At 37.4% G+C, this 9,531-nt stretch overlaps 1 pseudogene across 1 annotated transcript; it reads right to left on the reverse strand.

The window, feature by feature from the left end:
* Positions 1 to 2,231: 2,231 nt before the first annotated feature.
* Positions 2,232 to 7,307, reverse strand: LOC101308978 (annotated as a pseudogene). The gene is made up of 13 exons (XR_184832.1): positions 7,206 to 7,307; positions 6,916 to 6,985; positions 6,357 to 6,687; positions 6,040 to 6,159; positions 5,820 to 5,903; positions 5,008 to 5,127; positions 4,603 to 4,815; positions 4,444 to 4,506; positions 4,225 to 4,340; positions 4,071 to 4,130; positions 3,731 to 3,978; positions 2,839 to 3,046; positions 2,232 to 2,340 (listed from the first exon to the last, which is right to left on the reverse strand). The product of XR_184832.1 is annotated as a protein DA1-related 1-like (transcript).
* Positions 7,308 to 9,531: the final 2,224 nt, after the last annotated feature.

A 9,531-nucleotide genomic window follows, 5' to 3' on the forward strand; every position in this document is an offset into this window, starting at 1 on the left:
GTCCTTAAATGACATATTGAATTTGACACAAATCAAATTTGTAACTGACAAAATATACATATTAAGCTACAATTAAGTAACATAATTAGCACTGAAATGTCGTTATACCATTAACGTAACATTTACTAACGGATTTTAGTTAAACCTTATTAAGAGCAATATTAATTCCTTCTTATCACTAAATGCTTCAGGCATAATGAATATGGAATATATGTAACGTCTGCTATCATTGACCAAATTAATAGTAAAACTTTAATGGTTACAAGCACTACTTCCGGAATGCATGCATGATCTTGAGTTTGGATATCATGAAAAACTATACTTTTTGCTGATTCATGTGCGTCCTTGTCTGCACTACTAGGCAGTTGCGAAGGTTGATTTCGGTGGCTACTGGCCTCCGTAGTGATTTCCTTTTTTGGTGCTATATTTTCCTTTTCCAATTCTCATAACATAAGAAAACTTATATGACATTTCATGTTCATATGTATTAACCAAATAGACTAATACAATATATTTGGTACTCATGCATTGTAGACGGATTTTTCAATATGCAATCAAAGTTAATAAGCATGAAATCATAAAATCGAAACATAAACAACATATGGTTCATGCTTCAGGATGGTTTTTCATGTAATCAAGGTTTAAAAGAAACATGAATTATAATAGAGTTTAGAAAACTTTACTCAATGCAAAGCGAATCAATGAGTATTCATCTTATGTGTCAGAACCGAGAATATTGGTGGACTAAACTTCTAATCTGATCCGAGAGCTTGTTTGTGATTGAAATTTTGAACCATGTTGAATGATTCTTCCATCGATTGATCAACGGTCTCTCTTCCATGCTGCATAAAAACTACCTTAGCGTTAGAACTATTCGTGTTGATAACGTGTTGTAAAACACAAACTACAAGATTGAAAAAGGAGAGAAACAACCAAGAGAATGAGAGAATATGAATGTGTTATAGAGTAGGGAACCATCTCTTATATAGAGATGAGACCATGATGTAAATTACAATAACAACCCTAGTCGGCTAATTACAAGAATGCCCACTAAGTAATAACTATTTACAACACAAATCTCTAATTTTTTTTTCAATTTATCAATGTTGTTGGAGATGCTCTTATAATCTCTAAGTTTCAACAGTTTTGTCATGACCGTTATTTGATCGAGTTTCTAACTAGGGTTCAACATGCGCACATCCTTGATGATTGAATAGCCGGATGGCATAACTTTCATGTTTAGCGCTCTTCAAAGTCTCAACCAAGATGCAATGAAGGAATGTAAGTTTTCATATAGAGTTTTCATTATTTCATAGCACACTTGCTGAGATTGAGTTAGTTCACCCAGAGACGGATAATCCATCTACTTTTGTTTCTTGCTCATGTGATCAAGCTACAATTCCATCTCGTGGTCATCTAGCTTCTCTCGTTGCCTTGTTCTTCAACCAAGGCTGAAAACCACATCTTGGTCATATGCAACTGTATGTTGACTAAATGTACATATATGGAAGGTGCATGTTTAGTATAGTAACCAATCAGTTACCTAATGAGCCTCTCTTTACAATAGACTTGAAGCATCTCCAATATAATTTTGTTTATCCCTTTTAAATACACGATTTCAGTATGGTGGATGAATCATATAGTTCCGGACTTCCGGTGTGTTTAATTAGACCTCTATTTTCATGATCAAGAAGCTAAAAGTTATTTCATCACACAAAGCAGTGTAGGATAAAAATTTGTAAGCGATTTGGAATGGGATGGTTTAGGACAGAAGGAATTAATTTTAGCTTGCGACTTGCTAAGGAAAGGAAAGGATATATCAAGTGTCTTCTGTATATTTTCATCTTTGCCATTTAAAAACATTACACCAAAATTTGAATTTTCTGATACAAAGTTTGTAATATAATTTTGAAAAACTGTTATTTAGATTCTAGATAGTTAAACCAAAAGTTAAACGTACATTTAAAGAACCATTTTAATCAAATTTATAAATATGCATACAAGTAATTCATAATCCATGTAGTTGATGCACTATTCCAAATGTGAAATTGGCTATTGGCAAGTCCTCTTCCCTATTTGTCAACTTTTTTTTTCGACAGTTCCGATGGCCTAAAACGAGTGGTATAATACAAAAATAAACTTGATCATTTGTCATTTGTCACCAGTTGAAAAGAATTGTAGTAGCCGAAATTTTACCGAGTCGAATGAGATCTTATCCAGTTTCTGTACCATCAAGAACTCCCACTGAACCTTGGTAGCCTGAGTTGTTGCTTGACAAGATAGTCTCCAGCCAGACAACTGGACATCATAAGATGCCCGCTAACCCGATAGTCTGACTGTCTGAAACATTAGCAGAATAGCAGGTTAAACATTCGGATACTATAAGCTTCTTATGATCCAAATAAACTTGGTATGAGAACCTTTCCGAGCCACCAGCCTACTGTCTAGGCTTAAGTGTCGAGACAAAGTTGTCGGTAAAGCTTACAGACGAATTTATAAAGAAAGTTTGCACTCAGAAGTTTTTTAACTGCTACTGGAGCTCCAGACTAAGCAAGGATTAGGAGAGGCAGCTGCAGCTTTGAGCCTCTGACCCAGCATGATTATAAGCGAATAGGTCTTTGAAATAAATTCAATAATGCATTATTTGCTGGTCAATAACATATATTAACATGTAACCAAAAAAAAAAACATATATTAACATTTCTGAGTCTGCACACGCATTAGAAACCATCTCAAAATGATTGATTGTTTTAATTTGAACTCCATTTTCTACCAAGTTTCTGAGCACAGATACAAAATGGTAAAGAAGAAGATAAATCCTATACTAAGACAGTACACAAAGCAATGACAATTGCATTGACAGTTACTAAAACAATCACTAAAACCTCCAATTCCTTTGCTGTTATGACAACTAAAATTCCAATAATTAGACAACAGATGCCACCCACAATACTATTACGCAGTCCATTAGCCACCCAAGTAGGTGTAACCACAAATAGGAGAAAACGAGAAACTGCATTTATGTACATATTATCAGAAACTGAATCTAACACAGCAATACATTCACATAATACCATAATATGAGAACAAAAAGATAAAAGAAACCTGGATAAGTTTGTGGAAAGAAGAGGTTTGTAGAAACAGCAAGAAATGAAACCCAATAGCCGAACTGTCCCCTGCATAATTTGATTCGCAAGTTTAGTGGATATGTTGGTCATATACATAAAACAGGAAACCTGAAAGGAATATAGTAAGCACCTCAGAATTTTAACAAACACCGTCGGGAAGCTTGTAAACAAATACATTACAAGAAGGTAACTTTGCATGCCTGATCTGCGCCCTACTCGATTCAGGATTAACAAAATTCTGTCCAAAAATACAAGACCGAAGTCAGAGATGTATTCAAAACAGAACAGCTACATTTGAATTTTAGGAGCAACTCAAATGCTAGTCTATGTAAAGGTCCAAAGATGCAATTTATCAAAGTGAAAAGTATAACAGTTTGAAGACAACAATAGTGTAGAAAAAGGGATCAAGTGTACAATGTGCAATGCCAACCAACACACTATCATCATCAGTTGCAGTTCCAATGATCAATTGAACATGTCGCGACAACAGTCAAATCCGTTATGCACACAACAAATCACACGAATTTCACAGCTTGGATAGACAAACTAGTATGCCCTCTAAGATGTGAGTTTCCTCTATGTTTATTAGATAACAATAATACCATAAGCTGTGGATGAATCTGACTCGATTTGGTGTTTAAAAAAGTCACCTAGTTTCTTCTCAAAGTCGGAACGTTTACCTTTCTTAGATGATCCTGAAGTAGAAGAGGACGCTGAGGAGGAAGAGGAGGACGCAGATGATGTTCCAACATCACTACCAGGAGCAGAATACGTCTCTGCGTCAAGCCACACATGTGCCAGCACTTGGCAGAGACCTTCTTCAACCTCTGGGCTCAAATTTGGATAACCTGACAAGCAACCATTCAGTATACTCAATTGGTCAAAACAAAATGCTCTCAACATGATAAATAAAACACTTGAGTGAAGGGCAGACAAACAACTTTGAGGCGTAGCCATGCATGCATCATCTCATGAACAAGAATAGACCTTGTCAATAACCTGTGTTTATGGGAGGTTTATGTTACATATAATTGTTAATACGAATTAGACCTGGAATCAGAACAAAGAAGAAATGAGAGCGATATTACCTAGGACAGGAAGACCATACAACACGAGAATTGCTATCACTTCACAGCGACAAACCAGTCTATAAGGCTCAGTTATCATGTCTATCAGGCGGTAGCCTGCTCCAATCTTCAGCCTCCTTAAAATCTATGACACAGATAAATAGGGAAAGCTCTTATTCAATGAACTGATAGTTAAATAAATAGAAATGACACTTTGCAGTTACATTTAAGGAGGAAGAAATCCCTACAGTGGTAACAGTCTGTTCTTCTGATAAGCAGAGTCCTCTAGTCTCAAGCAAGTGAAGATGACCCTGCTCACAGTGATGAAATTTCAAACAAACATTAGATGGAAGAAATGAAAAGGCAATTGATTTCCAAAAGAGAAAATTTTAAAGCATCGGCGTTACATTTTTTTCTCCCTCCATGGCCTCGTTTAGTGCTTGTCTCTCTACCAAGAGCATTGGAACTTGCTGTTCCACTTTCATATTTAAACCTTCGTAAAATTCTTGTATTTCAAGGTAAAGGGGTTGGCATTTGTGAGTATCCATAATTGCTGAGTCCAGACACTCCGAACAGCGCTTTCGACCATCATCAAGTAACAAGTATTTTGTGTCCTTTGGCTGCAAGATTGGGAGTCATATCTTTAATTACCAAGAATAATTTAAATTTGAGAGCTTCAGATGCATCTTGGAAAATCAACAAAAAGGACCTGCGGCTAGCCAGCTAGTGATTGCCGTACTCGTATATCCTTTTCAATTCTCTGCAGGAATTATGCAGGCAAATGTAGAGAGATCATATTTTCATTGACTCACCTCCATTCTTTCACAGCTACAGCACCGTGGAGTCCTATCACGCTCATGAGAGGGGCAGTACTTTTGTACCCAGAAAGGATGTGCCCTATACTCAATAAGACCAGCTGAGTTTGTTGGGATCTGTGCAGAAACAGAAAAAATACAAAACAGTTTCAAAACAGAAAACAAAGAGTTTCGATAACAGTTGAACGAGTCTGTATGAAAGAAAAATAAACTGAATTATAAAGCTTATAAAGCACATGGATCTTTATTGTTCAAAAATAAAAAATAAACAAGTCCGGCTGATAGACAGAAAAAGCCACACACAAACATCAACAAGGACAGTAAAGAAGTCCTATCTTTGAGACCACCTCACCAAACTAGTAGGAAAAGAAAAAACTATAAGCTTGGTTTGAAATTTTCACATCAGAAGAAAAGAAACGGTAAACAAAGAACTATTGATCAAGTCTTGAATTCCATATTACAGATTCACTCTCATGCTTGACTTATCAGATGGGAACATGTCAACTCTAAGCAATCAACCAATATAGTGCAAACTCTCCCAAACATCCACTTCAAACTTGGAGGACAGGAGGAGCTAAATAGGGCTCATTACCAGCTCCAGGAGTTTCTTATCATAAACAAAACAAAATTAAATAAAAAAGCTCCAGGAATTCCTATGCTTTTATTTTAAAAACAAAAAACAAAAAAACACAAACTGACAAAAGTTAAGAACACTCATTAATTTTATCTTTCCTCATCAACTAAACACAAACATATCAAATTACCAAAACATAAATGCCATTTAACTAAAGATCTGATGAGAGACTTAAAAAACTCTTGCAAACATCACATCTTGGATGATGCTTCTCCTTGTAGCAGGATTTGTGGTAAGGATGATTCCTAGACATAGAAAACTGTAACAGAAGCAAAACTTAAAGAAGACTAAACTTTCAAAGTTTCTAGGATGTACTACTAAATGAGCTAGCAATTCGAGAATTCTGAATGCCAATTCCAAAGAAAAGGCTTACCGAACAGGATTTAGATTTGAACCTCATAATCAGTAATTGGAAGATTGCAAGCATGGCAACAAAAACAATCTGGATGCCAAACAGCACCAACACAACTCAAGTATCGCCATGGCCAATCCCACGTTTACAGCCAGCACATATCCTGCTACAACCATTTTTCAACAACCTTGTAAGGTTTCATTGTTATCTTTGAAAACAGTTCTCTATTACATGAAATTCAAGTTTAACCCTCAAGAGACTTTGTTTTATGCAATAGTCCCAGATAACAGGATTTGGCATATTACAGTAGTTAGTTTACTAGACTTGGCGCAAGAGATAGACAAAAAAAATCACATTTACCTGTTCCCAGCTGGATTGGAGAATGGATATGGTTGAAAATTACTGCCAGTGTCATGTCAAGGAGGAGAATCCACATTCAAACTTTCCTGAATAGCCATTGCAAGTTGTTCATCTTCCTCCAGTTGACCTTTAGCACTTTGATCATCTTCCTTATATGAAATTTTGGCAGCTGGTTCATCATGGTCTGATTCAACTTTAGCAGCTGGCTCATCATCCTCTGATTCAACTTTGGCAGGTGATTCATCATCCTCTGATTCGACTTTGGCAGGTGATTCATCATCATCTGATTCCACTTTAGCAGGCTGTTCTTCATCCTCTGATTGAGATTCCTCTAGAATTAAATATGAAAAGAAATTATTATGTAAGTTGTAAAACACAGTGCTACACTGAAAATGTATCGATTATGATGCCCCGTAGAGTTATACATAACTTGCATCCTAAGCTTAAAAGAAAATGTCACAATTCATTATGATCTTCTACAAGTATTAGCACACTTGAATAAATTTTGCAGAATTATCTTGTGTATAGCAATTATCTTTCCTACACTGGTGAAACTTACCGGCTACACTTTTTCCTTCCTGATCTAGTTCCGAAAGGGACAATGCTATAGCACAATGTATGTCTTCTTCCTGCAATTCAAAAACAGACTTAGCACAATACAGATACAGTACTGCTAGCATAATCAGTCTGCATGAATTTAATTGCAGAGCTATTTTAAGCTATTAACTTCTGTGATGGTTGGGTTTCAACCTACCTACTCTAGAAAAAAGCTAGCTCCCCATGTAATTAAATGCAAATTGTAAGAAAAAAGAAAGAAAAAAAATAACTTTATAGAAAAACATTAATTACCACTGAATTTCGAGGCTCATCCCATGTTCTTTCATGTCCATATTTACCATGATAGGGCCCTTTATGACCGGAACCTTTTAGGATCTTAGTCAGCCAACCCATACAAGAACTCTTACTTGCCAGGGCTGCCAAAACTATTTCCTTTTACTAAAGAAAAAAAGGAAGTATGTCATTTAGGCAAAGTAACTGCAAATAGCTAGCAGATACAGAACATAGGAAAGATGTTGAGTGACTGATTCGCATGTTTAATCACACAAACTATAACTCTATAACAGGACTACATTAGAATCATTGAAGAATTCATACAGAGATCAAGGAGAAAAAATTAATGAATAGCAGGTCCACTAAAGACTGAGAAATCAATTAATAAAGATGAAAAACAGTACGAGCAACAGTAATTTTCAGTTAAGTGAAGAAGGGAAACTAAAACTTAAGTTTTGTCGCAATATTAACACAATGACATTCACAAAGCACGAACCAGATAAAGTGAGATTTGTCACATAGAGGAATTCAATCATGAAGTTTTCATCATGGCACACATTCCCGAATTCATTGAGAAAGTGAAGAAAAGATGAGTAAATGAACTAGTCAGAAAGAGAAGGTGCAAAAACTGGAGACATACAGAATTTTTAGTTAACTACACATGTGACATTTTAGGAAACTCAATTACAGAACAGAGGAGAAACCACAAAATCCTCCTGCAAACTTAAACTCATGATTCAATAACCTGCTGATTTTCAATCAGTGGCAGCCTATAAGCTCAATCAAATTTGAACAAATCAGTTTACCTATACTCACTCAAAAACCAAAAGCAACAGATACGTGAACCTATCAGTGTATCACCCACCCCAGATGCATATAAGCCCAAAAAGCTTCCACCTTAACCAAAATTCCAATATCACAGGACAATCATAATCCAATCTAAACAGCAAATGAATTAAATATCATCAACCACATATTCATATCAGAACACACTTCACCACCGACATCACACTAATAGCACAAGAGTTAAAGCAAGTGGAGCATTCCAACAACCAAGAGATGAAAATCAAATAAACAAAAAGCAATAGAGGAAGAACAGCAACATCAAGTCTCTCAGAAATTTTACCTGAAACAGATTTAAAAATCTGATGAATCCCAGATCAGATAAAATTCCCAATTCCCAAGATGCATGGTCACCTCTGACTTATGAGAACCCCAAAGCAAATCGCTCAAAGCCTCACATAACCAACCATTCTAGGCTCCAACTTTGTAATGCATTTGCCAGTGATCTCGGGTCTAACCAAGGTTTCAAAAGAACCCCACTACCCTCTTTACCCTTCCCAGCACGATCACCATCATCATCATCAATTCATCATCATCCTCATCCCTATCCTCATCATCATCATCACTGCAATCATCACAATACCCTATACTCCTGATTGCCTCATTTGGCAACATTTCCCTCAAAAACTCTCCTCAACAAGCCCCGCCTCTCGGATTTTCTCCAACGACAAACGCATAGCTCGGCCAGGCAACATTCCATCAACCCGCATTTCCTCAAGTAAAGCCTTAACCTCTTCAAACTGCTTCCCTCCAACGCACGCCTCCACCAAAACCTGATACTGCCTCATAAAAGGCAACACCCTCAACACCTCCATCGCAGCCTCCAACTTCCCACATTTCACCATATGCTCAATCATAACCGTATAAGTCCTGCCCCTTCCTCAACCATCCTATAAAAAACCCGCACCGCCTCACAGTCCTTCCCCAACTCCGCATAAACCCTCGCTTCTCCACACTTGTATACTCCTCCCACATCCGAAGAACTGCCTCCAGGTCCCCAACAGCAGCTTGCCAACTCATAATGTTCATGAAACTCAGCCTAACGTTGCGAAATCTCCCGGCATTGACAGCTTTAATAAGGTAGTTAAGCTCCCCGCCCGGCCTGACCAAGGAGTGAGGGAGTTTGGGGTGTTGGTGCGGAGCTTGAGACGGATGGAGGTAGCGGACTAGTGGGAGAGCTTGTTGGGAAATGGGTCACGGGAATAGCGGCGGGTTTGGCGGTGGGCAAGGGTTTTGAGGAGGTTTAAGGAACGGAAGAAATGCATGCCAATACGTCGACCAGGTGGTGGGCATGACTGTGAGAATTGAGGGATTGGAGATTTTGGGATTCAGATTAAGAGGAAGTAAGAACTGATTAAGGCTGCGTTTGGGGGGGCTTATAAGCTCCTGTGCTTATAAGCACAATCGTTTTTGGTGTTTGGTAACTCGTACAAAAGCCACTTTTTAAAAAAGTAGAAGGTGTTTTCGTGGGGAAAAGGAGAAGCTGCTCCTACCCTCCTTT

The sequence above is a fragment of the Fragaria vesca genome, linkage group LG5, assembly GCF_000184155.1.
Source record: "Fragaria vesca subsp. vesca linkage group LG5, FraVesHawaii_1.0, whole genome shotgun sequence".
Taxonomy (NCBI): Eukaryota; Viridiplantae; Streptophyta; class Magnoliopsida; order Rosales; family Rosaceae; genus Fragaria; species Fragaria vesca.